We start from the raw sequence: 27,400 nt of genomic DNA, 5'->3' as shown, positions 1-27,400 counted from the left end.
CTGAAGTCTGGCTTGGAGAATTTTGAGCATTACTTTACTAGCATGTGAGATGAGTGCAATTGTGTGGTAGCTTGGCATTCTTTGGCATTGCCTTTCTTTGGGATAGGAATAAAAACTGACCTTTTCCAGTCCTGTGGCCACTGCTGAGTTTTCCAAATTTGCTGGCATACTGAGTGCAGCACTTTCAAGCATCATCTTTCAGGATTCGAAAGAGCTCCGCTGGAATTCCATCACCTCCACTAGCTTTGTTCATAGTGATGCTTTCTAGGGCCCACTTGACTTCACATTCCAGGATGTCTGCCTCTAGATGAGTGATCACACCATCGTGATTATCTGGGTTGTGAAGATCTTTTTTGTACAGTTTTTCTGTGTATTCTTGCCACCTCTTCTTAATATCTTCTGCTTCTGTTAGGTCCATACCATTTCTGACCTTTATCGAGCCCATCTTCGCATGAAATGTTCCCTTGGTGTCTCTAATTTTCTTAAAGAGATCTCTAGTCTTTCCCATTCTGTTGTTTTCCTCTATTTCTTTGCATTGATCGCTGAAGAAGGCTTTCTTATCTCTTCTTGCTATTCTTTGGAACTCTGCATTCAGATGTTTATCTCTTTCCTTTTCTCCTTTGCTTTTTGCTTCTCTTCTTTTCACAGCTATTTGTAAGGCCTCCTCAGACAGCCATTTTTCTTGTTTTCATTTCTTTTCCATGGGGATGGTCTTGATCCCTGTCTCCTGTACAATGTCATGACCCTCTGTCCATAGTTCATCAGGCACTCTATCTATCAGATCCAGGCCCTTAAATCTATTTCTCACTTCCACTGTATAATCATAAGGGATTTGATTTAGGTCATACCTGAATGGTCTAGTGGTTTTCCCTACTTTCTTCAATTTCAGTCTGAATTTGGTAATAAGGAGTTCATGATCTGAGCCACAGTCAGCTCCTGGACTTGTTTTTGTGGACTGTATAGAGCTTCTCCATCTTTGGCTGCAAAGAATATAATCAATCTGATTTCAGTGTTGACCATCTGATGATGTCCATGTGTAGAGTCTTCTCTTGTGTTGTTGGAAGAGGGTATTTGCTCTGACCAGTTCATTTTCTTGGCAAAACTCTATTAGTCTTTGCCCTACTTCATTACGTATTCCAAGGCCAAATTTGCCTGTTACTCCAGGTGTTTCTTGACTTCCTACTTTTGCGTTCCAGTCCCCTATAATGAAAAGGACATCTTTTTTGGGTGTTAGTTCTAAAAGGTCTTGTAGGTCTTCATAGAACCTTCAATTTCAGCTTCTTCAGCATTACTGGTTGGGGCATAGACTTGGATTACTGTGATATTGAATGGTTTGCCTTAGAAACGAACAGAGATCATTCTGTCATTTTTGAGATTGCATCCAAGTACTGCATTTTGGACTCTTTTGTTGACCATGATGGCTACTCCATTTCTTCTGAGGGATTCCTGCCCACAGCAGTAGATATAATGGCCATATGACTTAAATTCACCCATTCCAGTCCATTTTAGTTTGCTGATTCCTAGAATGTTGACATTCACTCTTGCCATCTCTTGTTTGACCACTTCCAATTTGCCTTGATTCATGGACTTGACATTCCAGGTTCCTATGCAATATTGCTCTTTACAGCTATGAACCTTGCTTCTATCACCAGTCACATCCACAGCTGGGTATTGTTTTTGCTTTGGCTCCATTCCTTCATTCTTTCTGGAGTTATTTCTCCACTGATCTCCAGTAGCATATTGGGCACCTACTGACCTGGGGAGTTCCTCTTTCAGTATCCTATCATTTTGCCTTTTCATACTGTTCATGGGTTTCTCAAGGCAAGAATACTGAAGTGGTTTGCCATTCCCTTCTCCAGTGGACCACATTCTGTTAGATCTCTCCACCATGACCCGCCCATCTTGGGTGGCCCCACGGGCATGGCTTAGTTTTATTGAATTAGACAAGGCTGTGGTCCTAGTGTGATTAGATTGACTAGTTTTCTGTGAGTATGGTTTCAGTGTGTCTGCCCTCTGATGCCCTCTTGCAACACCTACCATCTTACTTGGGTTTGTCTTACCTTGGGCATAGGGTATCTCTTCACGGCTGCTCCAGCAAAGCGCAGCCACTGCTCCTTACCTTGGAGGAGCGGTATCTCCTCACTGTCTGCCTTCCTGACCTTCCACGTGGGATAGCTCCTCTAGGCCCTCCTGCACCTGTGCAGCCACCGCTCCTTGGACGTGGGGTTGCTCCTCCCAGCCACCACCCCTGGCCTCAGGTGTGGGTGGGGTAGCTCCTCCTGGACAGTGGAAAAAGCAAGAGAGTTCCAGAAAAACATCTATTTCTGCTTTATTGACTATGCCAAAGCCTTTGACTGTGTGGATCACAATAAACTGTGGAAAATTTGAAAGAGATGGGAATACCAGACCACCTGACCTGCCTCTTGAGAAATCTGTGTGCAGGTCAGGAAGCAACAGTTAGAACTGGACATGGAACAACAGACTGGTTCCATATAGGAAACTGGTTTCCAAATAGGAAAAGGAGTACGTCAAGCATGTATATTGTCACCCTGCTTATTTAACTTATACGCAGAGTACATCATGAGAAACACTGGACTAGAAGAAACACAAGCTGGAATCAAGGCTGCCGGGAGAAATATCAATAACCTCAGATATGCAGATGACACCACCCTTATGGCAGAAAGTGAAGAGGAACTCAAAAGCCTCTTGATGAAAGTGAAAGTGGAGAGTGAAAAAGTTGGCTTAAAGCTCAACATTCAGAAAAGGAAGATCATGGCATCCGGTCCCACCACTTCATGGGAAATAGATGGGGAAACAGTGGAAAAAGTGTCAGACTTTATTTTGGGGGGCTCCAAAATCACTGCAGATGGTGAGTGCTGCCATGAAATTAAAAGACGTTTACTCCTTGGAAGGAAAGTTATGACCAACCTAGGTAGCATATTCAAAAGCAGAGACATTACTTTGCCAACATAGGTCCGTCTAGTCCACACAAGGCTATGGTTTTTCCTGTGGTCATGTATGGATGTGAGAGTTGGGCTGTGAAGAAGGTTGAGCCCCGAAGAATTGATGCTTTTGAACTGTGGTGTTGGAGAAGACTCTTGAGAGTTCCTTGGAATGCAGGGAGATCCAACCAGTCCATTCTGAAGGAGATCAGCCCTGGGATTTCTTTGGAAGGAATGATGCTGAAGCTGAAACTCCAGTACTTTGGCCACCTCATGCCAAGTGTTGACTCATTGGAAAAGACTCTGATGCTTGGAGGGATTGGGGGCAGGAGGAGAAGGGGATGACAGAGGATGAGATGGCTGGATGGCATCACTGACTCAATGCACGTGAGTCTGAGTGAACTCTGGGAGTTGGTGATGGACAGGGAGGCCTGGCGTGCTGCGATTCATGGAGTCACAAAGAGTGGGACACGACTGAGCGACTGAACTGAATTGAACTGTAGAGTCTGAATAACAGTCCTTTATCAATTGTGCTTATGTAAACATTTTCTCCCAGGGTATAGTTTGCCTTCTCATTCTCTTGACAGTGTCCTACAAAGAAAAAGTTTATAATGTTAGTGAAATCCAGCTTATGGAATCTTTCTTCCATAGGTCCCACATTTATCTAAAAATTCATCACCATTTCCAAGTCAGCTGGGTCCACCCTCTTCTTAGTCCATTTCTTAACCACGTGCAACACAGCTGGCCAGTTCTCATGTCCTCTTTCTTGAAACACTCCCTTTCCTTTGCTACCTAGACATCACACTCATCTGTCCCACTCACTACTCCTTATCCATCACTTTGTTCACTGTGTCTCCTTTATTTGAGCTACAAATGTTGGGCTGTATCTATGTTCATTTCAAACTTTCCTCTTGTCTAGTCCTGTGGCTTTCAATTTCATGTTCATTCTGTTGCCCTACATGTATGTCTTGACTCCAACCTCTGTTGAGCTCCACAGACAACTAACACCATTGCATACTTGATATCTCCACATTCATGCCCAGTAATTGTGTAAAACATGGTCCCATTAGAATTACCGAATCCCTTAAAAAATAAATAAATAAATAAAATTAAAAAAAAAAAAAAAGAATTACCGAATCCCTTAGATCCTTCCTATCCAGTCAACTGGATCTCAGTAAATGGAAAATCTTTCATCCAGTGGCTCAAACCAAGAACAAAAGAGTCTTTGAGTAATCTCTTTCCCTCATTTCCCACTCAATCTCTTAAAACTCTTATAATTCTACCTCTAAAATCTATCCTGAACTCATCTATAATTTTTCATCTCTAATGCCAGTAGCCCAGTTTTGCCTCCATATCTTTATTAACCTATTCTAATAACTTCCCAACCTTTCCCCAGCTTCCTCTCTATAACCATCACCCACACAATACCCTAAATAATCTTATAAAAAGTAAACCAGATGATCCATTTTCCCTGCCTAAATCTCCGATGGTTTCCTTTTATACAGAAAATGAAACCCAAGTGCCTTACTATGGTTCACAACACCTTTTAGCACCTGTCCTTCTCTGGTCTCCCTCCTTGCCACTCTAACCCTTACACTAACCATGGTGCAGTGATCATGGTACCCTCACTTGCTACTCTAAGTCTCACTCTAACCATGGTGCAGTGATCCCCATCATCTTTTATTTTCTTGGACATAGTGAATCTCATTTCTGATTTCGATTCTTTATTCTTCCTTCCACCAAGAATGTTCTGAACTAGATTTTCTCACAACTGCTTCCTTATTATTAAACTCTTAATTCAAATGTGACCTCCTCAGAGAGGTCTTTCCTGATCACCCAACCCATCATAGGACTACAATCATTAGTTTTTACATAACTTGTTTTATTTCCGTCATAGCTTTTACAACAATCTCAAAACATCCTAACTAGTGCTATTGTTTATTGTCTGTCTATTCCTGTAGTAAAATGTGAGCTCTAGGAGGGCAGACACTTCATCTCACTTGTCTTCCTATTGCTGTTTCCCCAGCGTTAGGAACAGTGCTCGTCACATGGTGGGAACTCAATATATTTTTTAGATAAAGGGCTATACAAAGTACCATGACTTGTTTTTGTAGTGAATGGAAATCAATTAAATTGCACAGAGTCATAGATCAATTAGCTGAAGGATCTTTATATCAATTTTCTAATAGAACTGACTTTTTAATAGAACTTACAGTCATACTTAAATACCAGGAGATTATATTTATTTCATTTTGCAAATGTGTATATTCTTTGTGAAGCCATATTTTTGAAGAGTTGGTTTAACATTACACTACTATGCTTTTTTAAAAATGTAGCTGTCTTCTACTAAAATGGCACACATACCAGTGCAATATCCAGGAACTAAAATCAACAGCTAAATTATTTATTTGGAAGATCATCCAGGAGTGCAGGCTAAATTAGAATAAGGTATATCTTATGCTTTATGTCTAAAGCACTGCCTTGATTTTACTATTCCCTGCTTCTCAACTCACAGTAGCAACTATTGCCAGCCTGCCTTTGTCAATGGTGCATACTATCTTTTATTCCTATTTACCAATTTTCTGTCAGTTTATATTCTGTCACCCCAAACAGACATTAAGCTTTTGGTATGCTGCACTGGAGAAGTAAGTTCTACCAAAATCAATTATTTAGAGACTTCTCTCAAACTACCGCACAATTGCACTCATCTCACACGCTAGTAAAGTAATGCTCAAAATTCTCCAAGCCAGGCTTCAGCAATACGTGAACTGTGAACTTCCAGATGTTCAAGCTGATTTTAGAAAAGGCAGAGGAACCAGAGATCAAATTGCCAACATCCGCTGGATCATCAAAAAAGCAAGAGAGTTCCAGAAAAACATCTATTTCTGCTTTATTGACTATGCCAAAGCCTTTGACTGTGTGGATCACAATAAATTGTGGGAAATTCTGAAAGAGATGGGAGAGCACCTGACCTGCCTCTTGAGAAACCTGTATGCAGGTCAGGAAGCAACAGTGAGAACTGGACATGGAACAACAGATCAGATCAGTCACTCAGTCATGTCTGAGGCTTTGCGACCCCATGAACCGCAGCACACCAGGCCTCCCTGTCCATCACCAACTCCTGGAGTTCACTGAGACTCACGTCCATCGAGTCAGTGATGCCATCCAGCCATCTTACCTCCGTCGTCCCCTTCTCCCCCTGCCCCCAATCCCTCCCAGCCTCAGAGTCTTTTCCAATGAGTCAACTCTTCACATGAGGTGGCCAAAGTACTGGAGTTTCAGCTTTAGCATCATTCCTTCCAAAGAAATCCTAGGGCTGATCTCCTTCAGAATGGACTGGTTGGATCTCCTTGCAGTCCAAGGGACTCTCAAGAGTCTTCTCCAACACTACAGTTCAAAAGCATCAATTCTTCGGTGCTCAGCCTTCTTCACAGCCCAACTCTCACATCCATACATGACCACAGGAAAAACCATAGCCTTGACTAGACGAACCTTTGTTGGCAAAGTAATGTCTCTGCTTTTGAATATGCTATCTAAGTTGGTCATAACTTTCCTTCCAAGGAGTAAGCGTCTTTTAATTTCATGGCAGCACTCACCATCTGTAGTGATTTTGGAGCCCCGAAAAATAAAGTCTGACACTGTTTCCACTGTTTCCCCATCTATTTCCCATGAAGTGGTGGGACCGGATGCCATGATCTTCATTTTCTGAATGTTGAGTTTAAGCCAACTTTTTCACTCTCCTCTTCCACTTTCATCAAGAGGCTTTTGAGTTCCTCTTCACTTTCTGCCATAACGGTGGTGTCATCTGTATATCTGAGGTTATTGATATTTCTCCTGGCAATCTTGATTCCAACTTGTGTTTCTCCCAGTCCAGCATTTCTCATGATGTACTCTGCATATAAGTTAAATAAGCAGGGTGACAATATACAGCCTTGACGTACTCCTTTTCCTATTTGGAACCAATCTGTTGTTCCATGTCCAGTTCTAACTGTTGCTTCCTGACCTGCATACAAATTTCTCAAGAGGCAGATCAGGTGGTCTGGTATTCCCATCTCTTTCAGAATTTTCCACAATTTATTGTGATCCACACAGTCAAAGGCTTTGGCATAGTCAATAAAGCAGAAATAGATGTTTTTCTGGAACTCTCTTGCTTTTTCGATGATCCAGCGGATGTTGGCAATTTGATCTCTGGTTCCTCTGCCTTTTCTAAAACCAGCTTGAACATCAGGAAGTTCATTGTTCACATATTGCTGAAGCCTGGCTTGGAGAATTTTGAGCATTACTTTACTAGCGTGTGAGATGAGTGCAATTGTGTGGTAGTTTGAGCATTCTGTGGCATTGGAATGAAAACTGACCTTTTCCAGTCCTGACTGGTTCCAAATAGTAAAAGGAGTACGTCAAGGCTGTATATTGTCACCCTGCTTATTTAACTTATATGCAGAGTACATCATGAGAAACGCTGGGCTGGAAGAAGCACAAGCTGGAATGAAGATTGCTGGAAGAAATATCAATAACCTCAGATATGCAGATGACACCACCCTTATGGCAGAAAGTGAAGAGGAACTGAAGAGCCTCTTGATGAAAATGAAAGAGGAGAGTGAAAAAGTTGGCTTAAAGCTCAACATTCAGAAAACGAAGGTCATGGCATCTGGTCCCACCACTTCATGGCAAATAGATGGGGAAACAGTGGAAACAGTGTCAGACTTTATTTTTCTAGGCTCCAAAATCACTGCAGATGGTGATTGCAGCCATGAAATTAAAAGACACTCCTTGGAAGGAAAGTTATGATCAACCTAGATTGCATATTGAAAAGCAGAGACATTACTTTGCCAACAAAGGTTCGTCTAGTCAAGGCTATGGTTTTTCCAGTGGTCATGTATGGATGTGAAAGTTAGACTGTGAAGAAAGATGAGCACCAAAGAATTGATGCTTTTGAACTGTAGTGTTGGAGAAGACTCTGGAGAGTCCCTTGGACTGCAAGGAGATCCAACCAGTCCATTCTAAAGGAGATTGGTCCTGGGTGTTCTTTGGAAGGAATTATGCTAAAGCTCCAATACTTTGGCCACCTCATGCGAAGAGTTGACTCATTGGAAAAGACTCTGATGCTCAGATGGATTAGGGGCAGGAGGAGAAGGGGCGACAGAGGACGAGATTGCTGGGTGGCATCACCAACTCAATGGACGTGAGTTTGGGTGAACTCTGGGAGTTGGTGATGGACAGGGAGAACTGGCGTGCTGCAATTCATGGGGTCACAAAGAGTGGGACAGGACTGAGCAACTGAACTAAACTGAACTGAACTGGTGGTCCAGTGGCTAAGATTTAGCCTTCCAAAGCAGGGAGTACAGGTTTGATCCCTGGTTGGCGAACTAAGACCCCACATGGCTTGTGGCCAAAAAACCAAAAACAATAGAAGCAATATTGTAACAAATTCAATAGACTTTAAAATGGTACACATCAAAAAAAATCTTAAAAGAAAAAACTAACAAAAAAAGTTACTTAATAGATATTGTAAAATATTATGATGACAGTCATTATAAATCTCTAAACTGAAATCTATCTTATCTTTAGTCCCAACACAATGTGAAAATTAAACTAAAAATGCCAAACAATTGATTTTGGCATTGCAATATTTTCAACTGTTTTTATATGTCTTCTTTATACTTTACACTTATTGACACATAATGAAAAAAAATTCTTTCTGTTCTTTACACATCTTGGAGCAATGATATGTAGAGTTGATCCTCACAGAAACTACTCAATGAATATTGTTGTTGTCGTGGAGTTGCTAAGTCGTGTCTGACTCTTTTGCTACCCCATGGACTGTAGATCACCAGGCTCCTCTGTCCACGGGATTTTCTAGGCAAGAGTACTGGAGTGGGTTCCCAACCCAAGGACCTAACCTCTGTCTCCTGCCTTGCAGGTGGATTCTTTATCACCAGCCACCTGGGAAGCTCAATGTATATTCAGTTCTGTTCAGTTCAGTCTCTCAGTTGTGTCTGACTCTTTGTGACCCCACAGACTGCAGCATGCCAGGCCTCCCTGTCCATCAATAACTCTCAAAGTTTACTCAAACTCATGTCCTCTGAGTCAGTGATGCCATCCAACCATCTCATCCTCTATCGTCCCCTTCTCCTCCCACCTTAAATCTTTCCCAGCATCAGGGTCTTTTCAAATGAGTCAGTTCTTCACATCAGATGGCCAAAGCATCTGGAAAATCAGTACCTACCTTTGTGTGTGCTTAGTCACTCAGCCGTGTCCGACTCTTTGCGACCCCATGGACTATAGTGCCCCAGGCTCCTCTGTCCATAGAATTCTCCAAGCAAGAGTACTGGAGAGGGTTGCCATGCCCTCCACCAGGAGATCTTCCCAACCCAGGAATTGTACCCAGGTTTCCTGCACTGCAGGCAGATTCTTTACCACCTGAGCCACCAGGGAAGCCCACCTACCCTTGAGACTTCCATTAACATAATCATGGTGAAACAAGTGCTTGTTAGGAACTGTAAACATTTGAAAATAAGGGGGTCATTCTAGGGAATTAGTTGCATCACAGGGAGAAAAATAGATAGTACTTCACTGCCTCCACTTAAAAATGCCGAGTGAGTGACATCTGGCCTTACCCCCAGGAGCAGCGGTCCATGGATGCCATGCCACCATGCGGTTTGCAGGCGTTGGGTCACCAAGGCAGACATGACTCACACAGACGCTCACTGTGTGAGTGTCTGTGGTGTGAGCACCACTTTCCTCACCTGGAGGAGGGGCAGAGCAAGGTCCACTTCAATAGTGAGCACCAGTCCCCCAGGCACACCCTTCTTGTGCTGCAGCAAAGTCTTCTTCCCTCCGTGTAGAGCAGAAATAGCAGTGGGCTGGCCAGATGCAGTATCATGCATCCCACTTAGGCAGAAAAAAAAAAAGTATACATTAGGTCCAGAACAGGTCAAAGATTCCTGAACAAAGAGAAATGCCCAGCACAGGCTGAGAGAGTTCTTTATCTCTTTGTAATAAAATGTTTCAGGCCCAGGGCCCATCTTAGGCATCTGTGTAGGGATTGAAAGACTGCGCTCATGAGATTGTCTTTCCCAATATAAAATGTAATGACTGTCCTCAGTTTTTATAATAACTGAGGACCAGATAATTAACTGAAGTTTCTCTCTCAAACTCTACCCCCATGCCTATTTTCCCCATTGCTGGGCCCTTTCACCGTTTAGGAAGCAGAAACACCTTTCTGTACAGCTGTTCCTTAGGAGAAAGTTTAATATAGCTATGGGAGAAAAAAAGTTGGTTTCATGGTTTAAAATATGCTCTTAAGAGTTACATCAAAGAAAATAGTCTTAAATGACAAACTATATTCAGCCTGTATGAACCAGATGGTTAAGATAGAAAAGTTATTTTGTTTGTTGGTTTTACATTCCTGCAACTTGGTTTTCAACATGTAGAGACAAATGCTAAAATCAGTAAAATGCAAGGTTTTCCTAGAATAAAATATAAGTTTCTGTTATATTAGCTGTTATAACAAACTCCAAGTTCATATGGCTTAAGGCCAGGGACACTTTCTGACCTGGTGACTCAAGTTCTGGTGTCGTATCTTTTAGCCTTTTCACACTGCTTGTGGGGTTCTCATGGCAAGAATACTGGAGTGGTTTGCCATTGCCTCCTCCTCCTTCAGCCGATGCTGAAGCTCCAATACTGACGTGAAGAGCCGACTCATTGGAAAAGGCCCTGATTCTGGGAAAGATTGAAGGCAAAAGGGGAAGTGGGCAAGTAGAGGATGCAATAGTTAGATAGCATCGCTCAAAGGACATGAATTTGAGCAAACATTGGGAGACAGTGGAGGACAGAGGAGCCTGGAGTGCTGCCATTCATGGGACCACAAAGAGTTGGACATGACTTAGCGACTGAACAGCAACCACAACAAAGGCCAGGGAAGTTTACTTTTTTGAACGTCTAAAAGTATAGTGAGAGTGTTCCCGGTTGGTAACTGGAGGTGGCGCTATGCTCACCATAGTGGATCATGGATATCTGGCTGATAGAGGATTTGTCTTTTTAAACGTGTGTCTTTTTATATCACCATGGGTTTTGATATCTGGCCAAGAGTAAGGAGATGAAAATGTTGGGGTTGAGCCTCTTTAGGTATTTCTTAACTGCTTGGTCTGGGGGAAAAAAAAAGTGAATGTCCTCCGTTTACTTATATGGCAGGATGGCCCCAGCCAGATGGAATAGGAGCTGGTAACAATTCTTTTCTCTGGAAGAGAAATAAGGTGGGAAGTCCACAAACTGATTCGATTCTTAGCAATGAAACTGCAGTAGAGAAGCCCAAAAGAAACAAATACATGGATTGGGGGTTTGGAGAGCTGAAGAGCTTTGTGCCCAAATCCTGTATGAGGTGGTGACATCAGAGGAGGTGAAATCATCTCCTGAAGCCTTCAGTGATAGCACGGTGTGAGGGGCACAAGTGGGGTGGAAGCGGTGGCAAATTAGTTCTAATCAGATACAAAGCTTGAAATAATCCCATCCTCAATCTACCAGCGGCCCTTATGAAGCAGGAAAGCACCTGCTCCATACTGATGGCAAGTCCCACTCCATACTGATGGCAAGGCAGGCTCCTGTGGCTGCCCCACCATGAAAACCAGGACACAGAATAATCAGCATGAACTGTGACTGGAGAACGGGGTGCAGCTTAGACATGAACAGGTCTCAGCAGAGATGTCTACTGACAACCAAGGTTGTGCTTCTGTGGGTGGGTTTAGATTTTTCTCTCCTGAGAAAGGAGCTCATTTAAATAGAGGTGTGTGCATGCTTCAGTTGTGTCCAACTCTTTGCAATCCCATGGACTGCAGCCCACCAGGCTTCTCTGTCCATAGGGTTCTCCAGGCAAGAATACAGGAGTGGGTTGCCATGACCTCCTCCAGGGGATCTTCACGACCCAGTGATTGAAGCTGGTCTCTTATGTCTCCTGCATTGGCAGGCGGCTTCTTTACCACTAGCACTACCTGGGAAGCCCTTAAATAGAGGTACAGAGAAAAGTGAAAAAAAAAAAAAGTCATTTGTATGTACAGTAGAGTTTTGGTGACTTGAAATGTAATACCTGCCACATCTTGATTCTGAATAATGCTGCATTAGTAACTGTCTCAGAAACTCTCAGTTTAAAAAAATTTTTTTTTTCCATCAAAACTTGACAGTTGGAAAAGAATATGGTTTTAGGTTCACCTTTCCATTTCAGAATTTTATTAGTAAGACTCTTTAGCCATTAAATCAATACTAGTTTCTGCAGCATAATCAAGTTGAGGCTCACATATATGAGATGACTGTTTTCTGTTCTCTTCCATGACACATTTAATACATTTGCAATTTTTCTCCCAGTTGGCAGCCAAGTACTATTTTCATCCATAAGACATTACTTTTAGCTGATTATGAAAAAGGATTCCTTTCATGGGTGGTGGCCATTTGGGCCTGTCACTCAACTGCCACGTCAGTGGCTCTCAAAGATGTCTGCCTTTAAGTACCCAAAACTTTTTTTTTTCTTAAATTTGGCTTTGTTGGGTCTTAGTCGCAGCATCTGGAATCTTCATTGCTAAATGCTGGATCTTCGCTGCAGCCTGTGGGATCTTGAGTTGTATCATCTAGTTCCCTGACCAGGGAAAGAAACCAAGTCTCCTACAATATGAGCATGGAATCTTAACCACCAGACCACCAAGGAGGTCCCAAGTGCCCACACCTTTCTCAGATGTTTTTGAGAGACTTACCACTCCCTTTTCACCTTCAAATGGACCGCCTTTGAATCTGTCCATGAAGTTGCCTTTTTCTAAGTGCCTCCAAACAGTTGTCTCTGATGTATTATTACCATAGCACTTCTAAACTGTATACTTTAAACAGTTTTTAAGTCAGACCATCACATATAGACACAACAAAGTTGGTAAAAATACATCTGGGTATTTTTCCATGATGGCCAAATAGATAAGAATTTAACAATTTCTGGGTAAATTCACTCAAGCTAATAACCATGTAGCCCATTCCATATGTGTGTGTTGATAACTTTGGATCTTTTCTCTTCCCATTACCCCTTCAACATCAAACCTTTCTATTCCAAGTAATATGTTTCATTCCAAAGCAGATTTCTCTTTTATATACCTTTTTTATTGTGTGTATAAGAAATACCATTTAATTGACTTTGTCATTTCTCTGGGAATTAATTACAAATCGTTACTAAAGATTCTTCAGAGCAAGAGTCATTTTTTATTACTTTAAATCTTTCTAACAGTGCTAAATTGATATCATCTTGCAGACTAATCCGGCCACACAAAAGAATAAAATTGAATGTGGCATTAGCCAGTATGTTACTACTAGCTCCTTTTGAAGGATAAGGATGGATCTATAAAATAGAAGCACATGACTCATCAATATAATTATGACATTTTGAGGCTTTGTGCAAAGCAGCCCTGCTATCAGAATCTGAATTAGTCTTTATTAAATATCTAACTAAGCACATTTTTTGATAAAAGAAAACAAAAACCCATGATCTCAAATGTCATAATTTTTCACTGTAATATAAGTCTAGTGTGAAGAAAAGAGTGATGCAGTATTGAGCTTTTACTCACTCTGCAGGGAGTAGGACTTGAAACTTTCATAGCTCCTTACCCCCCTAAAAAAGATGCTCTTGGCCACAATTTAGTTTCTACATGAAGACTGTTGACAGTAACTTCATAGTACTTGCCTAGGTAATCACCTGCCTTGTAAAAGGAGATGTCTTTTCTTCTAGAGTTTATATTGAGTTCAAAATTTCATATAAACGCCACTAAGACATTGCTTCTCACACACACACAAATTTTTAATGAGCTCGTTCCTCAGTTTATCAGCACCCTTGCTTCCTGACAACTTTCTGCCAGTTGTTACTTCAAAGGAATAGCACTTCTTTAAGGACAGATAGCTTGACACCAACTCAACCCCAAGATACTGACTCGAAAATACTTAACAAAACAGTGAAAACATACTTCTCTTTATTGAGATGTACATACTTAGAGAATAATAATTACAATCCAGATAGAATTAGGAACCATTTGGTGGCAAATGTCAAAATTCATTCCAAACTTCTTAGGTAAAAGGAGAATTTACTGGGTTTATTAATTGTAGGAAGGGAACAGGTAAAAGTTTAATGGCACCAGAACTGAGAGATCAAGGCAAACTGGACACCATTTCCAATTCTCATCTCTGCTTCTTCCTATATGTTGTCTTCATTCTTTCTGATCAGCTTCACCACAAAAGAATGATTGCTGAGGAACACTTTGGCATCAAATTGAAAATTTCTAACTAAGGGCTCTCATTGACATCCCATGGATCAAATACTCACCTGTTGGTGACCAGTGATGACTGGAATAGTAGCAGTTTGTTAATGAAGCCTCTGTCATAAGTAAATGATTAGAGTTGGAATAGGGTTAAGTGAATCTTATTTGGCATAGCAGGTAATAGATGATCACTGTCAGAACTTACACAAACTTGAACTCAGTAATACAAGAACATGTGCATACTCACACTAATAATAAATTGTATCTTCATTTTTGGCTTAGTATTCAAAAAATTAATTGAGTGACACATGTTTGTAATTAACTAATACAGAAAACAGGTATGAAAGAAGATCACTTCAAAGCTGTATGGTGTGATGACCTCATTGCTTAAGTTTTCTGTCTTTGTCCTGTAAAGCCACTGATCGTAACTGTTTAAATATATGTTTAAATATTAGAATAAAAGATTACCTACAATTTTGTCTATCAAAAAAATGTTGAGCTTAGTAAAGAATTCATATCCTTTGTTAAAAAGATAATGTAAAACAGAAGTGGGCTCTCATTTTGATAGCTATTTAGGAGCTCAGTAAAACAAAGATCTAATCTAAGTAAAAAGTTAGCAGAAAATAATACTCATATTACAATTAACTGAGGTTTCAGTTGTTTCAAAATGATTTTTCTGTTAAGGTCAGGACACACATCTACATGAATAATTATAAACAGAGTATCTTGAAATATCAGTATGGATCATGAATGTAAGAGAAAGTATTTGTCATTTGACACTATATTTTTCTCCTTCGCCTAACCGGAAGGAGACATATTTTCTCATGAAAATTTTCATCAGTGTTTTCCAGGTTGTCTTCTCATCCAACAAATGCCACCTTATTCACTACTGCAGACTATGCAGATTAGCAGATGTTTACTTTTAGAAAGTAAACAACACTTTAGTGAGCAACTTTTTTAAAATAAAATATAGTTTGATTAACCTTCCTTCAGAAGATTCATTCATCTAGAAATATTGCTGCATTCTTAACATGTACTGCCCTGTCCCAGCTAGAGGTAGAGGGTTGAATATGAAACAGTCGATCAAGATAAAGAGTGTTGGACTTCTCTGGTGGCTCAATGGTAAAGAATCTGCCTGAAATGCAGGGGACGGGGGTTCGATCCCTGGTCCAGGAAGATGCCACATGCCATGGAGCAACTCAGCTTACATGCCACAACACTGAGGCCCGTGCTCTAGAGCCTGTGCCCTGCAACAAGAGAAGCCACCACAATGAGAAGCCCGTGCACCACAACTGGAGAGGAGCCCCTGCTCACCACAACTAGAGAAAGCTCATGCACAGCAATGAAGATCCAGTGCAACCAAAAGAAAAACAATAAATAAACAGTGTTAAGAGAAAGAGACTCCTTTAGCCTCATTCTGCCTCAAAACATCCCCATTAGCAGCGAGCCCTCTGTGTGATTCAGCTGGTTGGGGCCACAGGGGAGTAGCCAACAGAAGCCCCTCAATGGCTGCTCTAGTCTGATGCTTTGAGAGGTCTTGAATGGCACAGGGAAATACTTAACAAAAAGTGTGGACAATGAGGCTTACTGTTCTCCTCCATCAAATAAACAATCACCAAATCTCTCCTTTGATTTGTGTGAAACTCACATGTAGTCATAGGACAGGCAGATCATTACAATGGGAGTTCAGAATCTGGGGTGCCCTCTTCCCAATTTTGCCAGACTTAGAGTGTGTCTCTAGAAAGACTCATCAGCCAATACTCATTTTTGAGAACTTTTGCTGTGAAGGGCAAGGACAGATATGGAGTAAGACCTGGTGGGAGGGAATATTGAATTTAGATCTATATTTTTTTCTTTTGCTTTTGTTTTGCTTTCTTTCTAAGATGAGAGATCTGACAGCATGTTTGCAGGATTCATGGAAATAATCCATGAGAGAGGAAGAGAGTAATAATGCTGGTGAGGAAATGGAAAACTTCAGGAGCAAATCTCTGAAAAGGTGAAAAAGATTCTGAAGCACATGTGAGAGGTGGGATGTATAGGAGGAGGGGATCACTCCCCTCTGAACAGGGAGGGAGCAACAGGGCAGAGATTGGTACAACTCTCAGCCTCTCAACATGGTAATGGGGAGAGCTGGAAGTGCCCATTCAACAGCTTTTATTTTCTTGTTCAGTGAGGTATAAGACAGCTAGAACTTCTGCAAGATTATGAGTAGGATAAGGGAGGTTTTAGAAGTGAGAAGAAGGCATGCAATAACCAATTAGGACAGTGTTTCTCAAATTATTTGATAAAAGATCATTTATTTATCTTTAAAAATCTCTTATATACTTTTTTTCAAATTCTCTTATTTTTAGTTTTTGTTGGAATATAATTGCTTTACAATATTGTATTAGCATATACTGTCAGTTCAGTTCAGTTCAGTCGCTCAGTCGTGTCCGACTCTTTGCGACCCCATGAATCACAGCACGCCAGGCCTCCCTGTCCATCACCAACTCCCGGAGTTCACTCAGACTCACGTCCATCGAGTCAGTGATGCCATCCAGCCATCTCATCCTCTGTCGTCCCCTTCTCCTCCTGCCCCCAATCCCTCCCAGCATCAGAGTCTTTTCCAATGAGTCAACTCTTCACATGAGGTGGCCAAAGTACTGGAGTTTCAGTTTAGCATCATTCCTTCCAAAGAAATCCCAGGGCTGATCTCCTTCAGAATGGACTGGTTGGATCTCCTTGCAGTCCAAGGGACTCTCAAGAGTCTTCTCCAACACCACAGTTCAAAAGCATCAATTCTTTGGCGCTCAGCCTTCTTCACAGTCCAAATCTCACATCCATACATGACCACAGGAAAAACCATAGCCCTGACTAGACAGACCTTTGTTGGCAAAGTAATGTCTCTGCTTTTGAACATGCTACCTAGGTTGGTCATAACTTTCCTTCCAAGGAGTGAGCGTCTTTTAATTTCATGGCTGCAGTCACCATCTGCAGTGATTTTGGAGCCCCCCAAAATAAAGTCTGACACTGTTTCCACTGTTTACCCATCTATTTCCCATGAAGTGGTGGGACCGGATGCCATGATCTTCGTTTTCTGAATGTTGAGCTTTCAGCCAACTTTTTCACTCTCCACTTCCACTTTCATCAAGAGGCTTTTTAGTTCCTCTTCACTTTCTGCCATAAGGGTGGTGTCATCTGCATATCTGAGGTTACTGATATTTCTCCCGGCAATCTTGATTCCAGTTTGTGTTTCTTCCAGTCCAGCGTTTCTCATGATGTACTCTGCATATAAGTTAAATAAACAGGGTGACAATATACAGCCTTGATGTACTCCTTTTCCTATTTGGAACCAGTCTGTTGTTCCATGTCCAGTTCTAACTGAGGTAAATCAGCTATATGTATACATAGATCCCCTCCCAGGTCATCCCATCCATCATCACAGAGTGCCAAGCTGAGCTTCCTATGCTTTCGGCAGGTTCCCACTAGAAGAAACCCTGAGAAAACCATAAATCAAAAGGACACATGTACACCATGGTTCATTGCAGCACTATTTACAATATCCAGGACATGGAAATACCCTAAATGTCTAATGACAGATGAATGGAAAAAGAAGATATGGTATGCATACACAGTGGAATATTCTGTGCTGTGCTATTCTCAGTCATGTCCAACTCTTTGTGACCCTATAGACTGTAGCCTGCCAGGCTTCTCTCTGTCCATGGACTTTTCCAGGAGCTGTTTGCCATGTCCCACGTCGGGAGATATTCCCAACCCAGGGACCAAACCCAAGTCCCCCATGTCTCCTGCATTGGCAGGTGGATTCTTTACCACTGTGCCACACAGGAAGCCCAGTGGAATATTACTCAGTCACTAAAAGGAATGAAATAGACTCTGTAGAAATGTGGATGGATCTAGGTTCTGTCATACAGTGTGAACTAAGTCAGAAAAAGAAAAACAAATGTATATTAACACATATATGTATGTGTAATCTAGAAGAACTGGTACAGATGAACCTATTTCCAGGGCAGGAGTAGAGACACAGACCAGAGGTAGAGAAAGGACTTGGGGACATAGAGAAGTTGGGAGAAGGGGAAGGAGGGACAATTTGGGAGTATATATATATATATACTACCATATGTAAAAGAGGTCATTTATTTTACTTTCCAGCCCTATACTTTCAAAAAATATAATAAAAATAAAACACTGAATTAAGTTTTTAAAAAGTCAGACAAAATACGAACAAAATTATTTTAACTTCAGATTCAAGGAATTAGACTTATTCCTTAAAATTACTTTAAAAGTTTTCAAACCCTTTTTATCAGTTTCTAAACTTCAATTGTCATTAACACTAAAAAATTGTTCACAAATAAGCTCATGTTTGTACCCTAAGGAGCAGGGATCTAGGAGAGAGAGACTCAGAGCTTACTAGGAATACATTAGAATCTCTTGGTAGTGTTACACAAGTATTTGTTTTGTTATTATGAACTCAAAATAAAGCCAGTTATTCCAATTATGTGATTTTTCTCTGCAGAATTTAGCTGTTTGGGATGTGGACAGGAGCAAAGTGAGTGATTGGATTCAGCAGGCACTGAACTGTTTCAGGTGGGGGACCTCAGAGATCAAAGGTGATAAGCACTTTTGCAAGAGCAAAATAGACCATGGAATATAAATTGAGTGAACAGTGGAATAAAGTTAGAAGAGGGATGGTGAATAGTAAGAAAATTATAGAATTAGTGGACCAGCAGTTTCAATGACATTGAGGACTCATATCAGTGGGACTGATTGGTGAGAGATGTTGGAAAGAGAGGGAAATGTTTGAAGTCATGCTTTCAGAGCTTCTAGGGAAGCAATGGCTAAGATGTGACTATTTTAGCAGCTAACATAAATGAGAGAAACACCACTGCAGAGACATTAATGCCAAGGTGGACAAAGGGTCTTCCTCATGGAGGTGAAGTTGTCATGAATGACAATGGGAGTAAGATAGAGAAAATGACTTTGAGTCCAGAACTATACGATGAAGAGAAATTCACAGAGAAATGGAAGAGATGACAGTAAGTATTATCATGAGTATCAAAAGAATAGCAAAGTTTTGGCAAGATAGAATAGAAATTATCTGGAATCGGCAATATGAAGAAAAAACGAAACCAACTCCATTTTCTAATCAGAGGTACTTGGAGTGTCAAAACAAAACTAAACTAAACTAAAAAACAAGGCTTCATTCTACAGAGAAAGCAGAGTCCTTAAAACCTTATTAAACAAAGAGCAAGAGTCCCAGAGGGTGTAATGAAAAGTTTTCCATGTGTTTAATTCCAGTCATGATCAGCTAGTTCCACAGTCATGGTCCCTTCCATCCCCCCACCAATGGAACCAGAAATAAAGCAAAACATACTGCTAAAATGTATGTTTAAAAAAAAGGTAAAGTCATGGTTTATGACACTATTCTTCAATAATAACACATTCTGATAAAATAAAATGCTTGAATGCTAAGAGACTAAAGATATTTTATAGTCTAATTTCAATAACAAAGTGACTGAAAAAGATTAATCACATGAATTATGGTGGATAGTTGACATAAGAATTATATATGCACTCAAATAAATAGAGTTTCAGCTAAATAAAGTGTGGTGCTTATGCTGACAAAATGATAAAAAGAATCTTAACTATGTAATTAGTTTTTTCTGTTTACTATTTTACAGATGTTTTGCATTAAAAATAAAATATGATAAATATGATGTTCTTTGTTTTATTATTTTGGTCATTATTTCCCCATCAAACTATAGAAATAAAGCAGAATAATATATATTCATAAAAATGTTACCAAAGTTTTAGAAATGTGCCTATAAAATTTAGCAGTGATCAATCCTAAACTCAATATGGAAAGTTAAAACAATTTTCCAATTATAAGTTGAAGGAGAGTAGCTCCCTAATCTGTAAAGTGAGATAATAAAGGATCAAATTTATAAGATTAGAAAGAGGTTTAAGTGAATAGTCATTGTCACCTACTGAATGTTTGTGATCCCCCCTCAAATTCATTCATTGAAATCCTAATCCCTAATGTGGTCATATTTGGAGGTGGGTTCTTTGGTAGGTAATTAGGTTTCAGTTCAGTTGAGTTCAGTTGCTCAGTTGTGTCCGACTCTTTGCGACCCCATGGACTGCAGCACGCCAGGCCTCCCTGTCCATCACCAACTCCTGGAGTTTACTCAAACTCATGTCCATTGAGTCAGTGATGCCATCCAGCCATCTCATCCTCTGTCATCCCCTTCTCCTCCCGCCTTCAATCCTCTCTTCGCATCAGTAGCCAAAGTACTGGAGTTTCAGCTTCAGCATCAGTCCTTCCAATGAATATTCAGGACTGATTTCCTTTAGGATAGACTGGTTGGATCTCCTTGCAGTCCAAGGGACTCTCCAGAGTCTTCTCCAACACCGCAGTTCAAAAGCATCAATTCTTCGGCGCTCAGCTTTCTTTATAGTCCAACTCTCACATCCATACATGACTACTGGAAAAACCATAGCCTTAACTAGACGGACCTTTGTTGGCAAAGTAATTAGGTTTAGATGAGGTCATAAGATTGGAGTTCCCACGATGAGATTAGAGTCCTTATAGGAAGAGGAAAGGGGCTTCCCCAGTGGAAAGAATCCAGTAAAGAATCCACCTGCAATATGATCCCCAAGTTGGGAAGATCCCCTGGAGGAGGGCATGTCAGTCCATTCCAGTATTCTTGCCTGGAGAATCCTATGGACTGAGGAACTTGACGGACTGCAATCTGTAGAGTTACAAAGAGTTGGACATGATTGAACTGACTGAGCATGCATGCATGCATGCGGCCAGATATCTTAGTATCTTAGTATTTCTGGCTGTGTATCTTTTTCATGTAAGGAAACAGTAAAAACAGCTATCTAGCCAGGAAGAGGGCCCACACCAGCAAACAAATCTCAGCACCTAAATCGGACTTCCCAGCTTCCAAAACTGTAAGAAATAAATGTGTATCATTTAAGCCACTCAGTCTATAATACTTTGTTATGGCAGCACAAGCCAGTTAAGATAGATATGTAAAGAATGCAATGATATAACTAACATATATCTGTCTATAAAATGTTACCATTGTAGAAAAATTCAAAACTTGAGAAAATACCATAAACCCAATTATTTGCACTATATAATAATAATAATAATAAGGGGATTATTTTACACTAGGCATTTTTAGAATAACCATAAAATGATAATAAAAGTAAAAATACTAATAACATTGGCAATTACATTAGCCCACTTAGCAAATGTCAGGCACCATTCTGATTACTTAACTCCTAAAAGCAGTTACTCTCAGAACACCTCTATAAAATGGTATTATGATTATTATCCTTGTTTTATGGAAGAGGAAATCAAGGAATAGAGTTTCTAAGAGTTTTACATGTAGTAGGCATTTAAAACTTTGCTAACAATACTGAGAGATGAATAGTATTATTGCCATTATTTTACAAATGACAGAAGTAAAAAAGGGTTAAGAAAATTGCCCCATATTTTTCAGCTGAAAAATGCTGAAGCTGGGAAATGAGCTCAAGGTGTCTGGGTCAGACTTCTGTGTCTAATTACTATGCTGCATCATCAAGGGGCTAATAGTCTGTTATGTCTCTTACAAAAAAAAAAAAATAAGAGGAAATTAACACTTCTGTGGAAATGGGCAATGGACCTGAACAGATAATTCATAAGGGCACATCTCTCTTCTCTTCTTTGAAATGCTCATTATATCTACAGTCGATTGCCTGGATAGTTACTTGTAAAAAAGTGTAAGTCATTAGGTACAGCAATATTAGTAAAAATAGTAACCCCCAAAGTGGGCTAAAATATTAATGTGAATGTTACAATGTCAGATTACTTATCAAACTGAATGGAAATTTTAATTTATTAAGAACACAAAACATTTATGTTTGTTTTTATTCTTTTAAAATCATTGTTTATTGTATGATCAAATTAATTTCAATCACTTTAAAATGACTATGAAGGTCACTAAGCAGGTGACTGGTTGAAACTGATTGAAATGGAGAAATTTAAATCTATATTTTCCATCATTTTATCCAGGGCATCGATTTCCATTATGCTTGTATTATAAATGATCAGTCTAAAAGGAGATCATCGAATAGTTGACATAAAGTAAAAGATAACATTTAAAAGTTATCTTTATAATATCATTCCTCTGAATTATTACTTTGTAATTACTAAAATGGACACTCACTTCTATTACTATCATTAAACATAGCAAATTACAAGCTTATGTTTCTTCTTTCATTACCTTCAAAGATATCTTTTATTGATTGGGGACTATGAAATGTAGTAATTAGACGCACAGCAATATAAAAATATTTTTAAATACAGTGAAATTTTACTTATGCAATATGCTGGAAAAGTAGGGAGTAAATAGGGAAAACATTTTAATCCCTGTTTAAATATTATTAACTAATTTCTAGTCAATTATAGAGTAGAAAAAAAGAGATAGTTATGATATGAATTACATAAAATAAATATCTCTTAGAAGAAAAAATATCAAAGTTTATTTTCAGGTAATAATTTGCTGATTTGAACTGGAAGTACCTTGCTGCTGCTGCTGCTAAGTTGCTTCAGTCGTGTCCGACTCTGTGCGACCCCATAGACAGAAGCCCACGAGGTTCCCCCCGTCCTTGGGATTCTCCAGGCAAGAATACTGGAGTGGGTTGCCATTTCCTTCTCCAATGCATGAAAGTGAAAAGTGAAAGGGAAGTTGCTCAGTCATATCCGACTCCTAGTGACCCCATGGACTGCAGCCTTAGTTTACTGTTTAACAGTAGAAAGAAATCAAGAATTTAGTATGTAACAAATCATTTGTCTATCATTGCACATTCACATATTTATTGAAAAATTTTATTTTTTCAATGTGTTCCTGGTGTTGTTTGACAACATCTGGCTTCCCTGATAGCTCAGTTGACAAAGAATTTGCCTGCAATGCAGGAGAAGGGATTCTCCTGGAGAAGAGATATCCTCCAGATATCTGCTAGAGAAGGCTACCCACTCCAGTGTTCTTGGGCTTCCCTGTGGCTCAGCTGGTTAAGAATCTGCCTACAATGTGGGAGACCTGGATTCAATCCATGAGTTGGGAAGATTTCCTGGAGAAGGGAAAGGCTACCCACTCCAGTATTCTGGGCTGGAGAATTCCATGGACTGTATAGTCCATAGGGTGAAATGTCTGAGCGACTTTCACTTGCATTTTCACTATTGTGAGGTAGAAATACACAAGCTAATTGAAAGTAGTTTATCCAGGCATAAAATATATGAGTAAGTGAAATCTTCAAGAAATGTTCCATCTATTTAAATTAAGAGGTTTTCTTAATCTTCAACTATGCCTAAAATTCAGGTTAGTTTTTTTACACAAATCAACACATTTCACTTTCAAAGGCATTGCGTCTTCTTTTTGCTAACAATGAAAAAGAAACAACAAATATTGGGGGAAAAAATGGAAATACATTAACTGGACAATCAGCTTCTGAATAGTTGACTCTAATTGACATTTTTGGGCTTTAGTGGAGGTTCACAGCTGGAGGTGGCCTAGTGGTAAAGAATCCACCAGCAATCCAAGAGACACCGGTTTCATCCCTCGTGGGGAAGATCCCCTGAAGAAGGAAATGGCAACCCAGTCCAGTATTCTTGCCTGGGAAATCCCATGAAGAGGAGCCTGTAGCCCACCAAGCTACTCTGTCCATGGGGATTCTCCAGGCAAGAATACTGGAGTGGGTTGCCATGCCCTCCTCCAGGGGATCTTCCCCACCCAAGGGTTGAACCCAGGTATCCTGCATTGCAGGGGGATTCTTTACCATCTGAGCCACCAGGGAAGCCCATTTCAGTGTATTATTCACTAACCTACTGTATATAGACATTTATTAAGACATAATTTCCAAAATAAAACATAATTAAATTGGTACTAAGACATTCAGATAGTTATCCCAATCAAAAATTCTATTGACAGAATCATTTCAATAATATGTTTAACATCTGTTTCACAGTCCATAGCTAGTTCTTAATACCAGCAATTGACTAATAAATCAGTATAACAATAAATAAACTCGCTTCAGTCATGTCTGACTCTGTGCGACCCCATAGACAGCAGCCCACCAGGCTTCCCCATCCCTGGGAATCTCCAGGCAAGAACACTGGAGTGGGTTGCCATTTCCTTCTCCAATGCAGGAAAGTGAAAAGTGAAAGTGAAGTCGCTCAGTCATGTCCGACTCTTAGCGATCCCATGGACTGCAGCCCACCAGGCTCCTCCGTCCATGGGATTTTCCAGGCAAGAGTACTGGAGTGGGGTGCCATTGCCGTATAACAATAGTCCCTCTCCTTTCACAACTGAGACAAAAAAAAAAATACTATTTTACAAAGTTGGTACTTTTATAGTCAATTGTCAATGAAAAAGCTCATTTTCCTATAAAATGCCTATACAATCCTATGAGTTACAGTAAACCTCAAGGAAATGACTACCTTCCTTCTTTTCTATCGACTGATCCCATTTTTTTTAAATAGAGACTTATCATTTAAAGTACCGCAGTGAGCATTTTTCCAATTCATTTCTCCTTGGAGAAAAGCTAACATTTTACAGCCAAAAATTTATGTGCCTTTAGTTTTACTTTAAAATATATTTCTTTTCTTCTTGGCAAGGAAATTTTATTAGCTGCCTTATTTTAAAAGTATGTATTACAAATTTTTTTTTATCTCATTCAAGGGTTATGTGCTTTATTTATTTTAAAAAACTGAGTAATTCTAAAATGTATCTTTAACTCTTTCAACTCTATTTCTCTGAACCCAATTTCTAGCGCCTGGTAATATGTGCTGCTGTAAATTTACTTAGTACCTTGTGCTTATTTGCTTCAACTGCTTTCTTCAGCCTTTAAGCCCATAACATACACCAATCTCTCTTTCAAATGCTGCCGACATGCTACTAAATATATTATGAGTTGCACAAACCATCTGACTTTATTGACTATGGAGTGCCACAAAGATGGATATTTGGAAATTATTTATACTATCAATTAAACTACATTGCCTGATGTTTGTGTCCCACAACTAGCAAAAATGACATGGCTAGAAATGAAATTTGACTGTTCTATTACTTAATAAGTGTGGTTGGTCATCTATTTGACGTCTCTATATTTTGGATTTGGATATCTGGTCTTCCCTGGTGGCCTAGATGGTAAAGAATCCTCCTGCAGTTAAGGAGATCCAGGTTCAATCCCTGGGTCTGGAAGATCTCCTACAGAAGGAAATGGCTACCCACTCCAGTATTCTCACCTGGAGAATTTCATGGTCAGAGGAGCCTGGCAGGCTACAGTCGATGGGGTCAGAAAGAGTTGAACACAACAGAGCGACTAACACTTTCACTTCACTTTCACCGATGCTTAAGTGTGACAGGTATAAAAGCACTTGACAGACATTCTATAAACAGTCTGGATTTATAAGTGTAGACTCAAGTATATGTAGAAAAAAACACTTTCCAGTATCTCTGTTTACCTGTTCAAGAGAATAACACAGAATAGTCAGCAAGAATTAGTGAAAAAAAAAATCACAAAATTAGAACAACAAAGCCTATGTTCTAGGGTCTTCTTTGACTTTAAAGAATGGATTCGTTTTGGCAAATCACATGTTTCTCTGAGATTTTCTTTTTTCCATTTCTAGGTAACAAGGTATCCGTGAAAACATAAACATTCTGAGGTCCCTGTAAATTTAAATTATATATTCAGTTCAGTTCAGTTCAGTCGCTCAGTATGTCTGACTCTTTGCAACCCCATGAACCACAGCACGCCAGGCCTCCCTGTCCATCACCAACTCCTGGAGTCCACCCAAACTCGTGCCCATTGAGTGGGTGATGCCATCCAGCCATCTTATCCTCTGTCGTCCCCTTCTCCTCCTGCCCCCAAATCCTCCCAATATCAGGGTCTTTTCCAATGAGTCAGCTCTTCGCATCAGTAGCCAAAGTATTGGAGTTTTAGCTTCAGCATTAGTCCTTCCAGTGAACACCCAGGACTGATCTCCTTTAGGATGGACTGGTTGGATCTCCTTGCAGTCCAAGGGACTCTCCAGAGTCTTCTCCACATCACAGTTCAAAAGCATCAATTCTTTGGTGCTCAGCTTTCTTTACAGTCCAACTCTCACATCCATACATGACCACTGGAAAAACCATAACTTTGACTAGACGGACCTTTGTTGGCCTTTTGAATATGCTATCTAGGTTGGTCATAACTTTCCTTCCAAGGAGTAAGTGTATTTTAATTTCATGGCTGCAATCACCATCTGCAGTGATTTTGGAGCCCCCAAAAATAAAGTCTGACACTGTTTCCACTGTTTCCCCATCTATTTCCCATGAAGTGATGGGACCAGATGCCATGATCTTCGTTTTCTGAATGTTGAGCTTTAAGCCAACTTTTTCACTCTCCTTTTTCACTTTCATCAAGAGGCTTTTGAGTTCCTCTTCACTTTCTGCCATAGAGTGGTGTCATCTGCATATCTGAGGTTATTGATATTTCTCCTGGCAATCTTGATTCCAGCTTGTGTTCTTCCAGCCCAGGGTTTCTCATGATGTACTCTGCATATAAGTAAATAAGCAGGGTGACAATACATAGCCTTGATGTACTTCTTTTCCTATTTGGAACCAGTCTGTTGTTCCATATCCAGTTGCTTCTTGACCTGCATATAGGTTTCTCCAGAGGCAGGTCAGGTGGTCTGGTATTCCCATCTCTTTCAGAATTTTCCACAGTTTATTGTGATCCACACAGTCAAAGGCTTTGGCATAGTCAATACAGCAGAAATAGATGTTTTCCTGGAACTCTCTTGCTTTTTCCATGATCCAGCAGATGTTGGCAATTTGATCTCTGGTTCCTCTGCCTTTTCTAAAAACAGCTTGAACATCTGGAAGTTCGCGGTTCACGTATTGCTGAAGCCTGGCTTGGAGAATTTTGAGCATTACTTTACTAGCGTGTTAGATGAGTGCAATTGTGCAGTAGTTTGAGCATTTTTGGCATTGCCTTTCTTAGGGACTGGAATGAAAACTGACCTTTTCCAGTCCCGTGGCCACTGCTGAGCTTTCCAAATTTGCTGGCATATTGAGTGCAGCACTTTCACAGCATCATCTTTCAGGATTTGAAATAGCTCAACTAGAATTCCATCACCTCCACAAGCTTTGT

Source organism: Bubalus bubalis, chromosome 10, assembly GCF_019923935.1.
Source record: "Bubalus bubalis isolate 160015118507 breed Murrah chromosome 10, NDDB_SH_1, whole genome shotgun sequence".
Classification (NCBI taxonomy): Eukaryota; Metazoa; Chordata; class Mammalia; order Artiodactyla; family Bovidae; genus Bubalus; species Bubalus bubalis.
The sequence above is the reverse complement of the archived record's forward strand: the minus strand, read 5'-3'. Positions refer to the sequence as shown.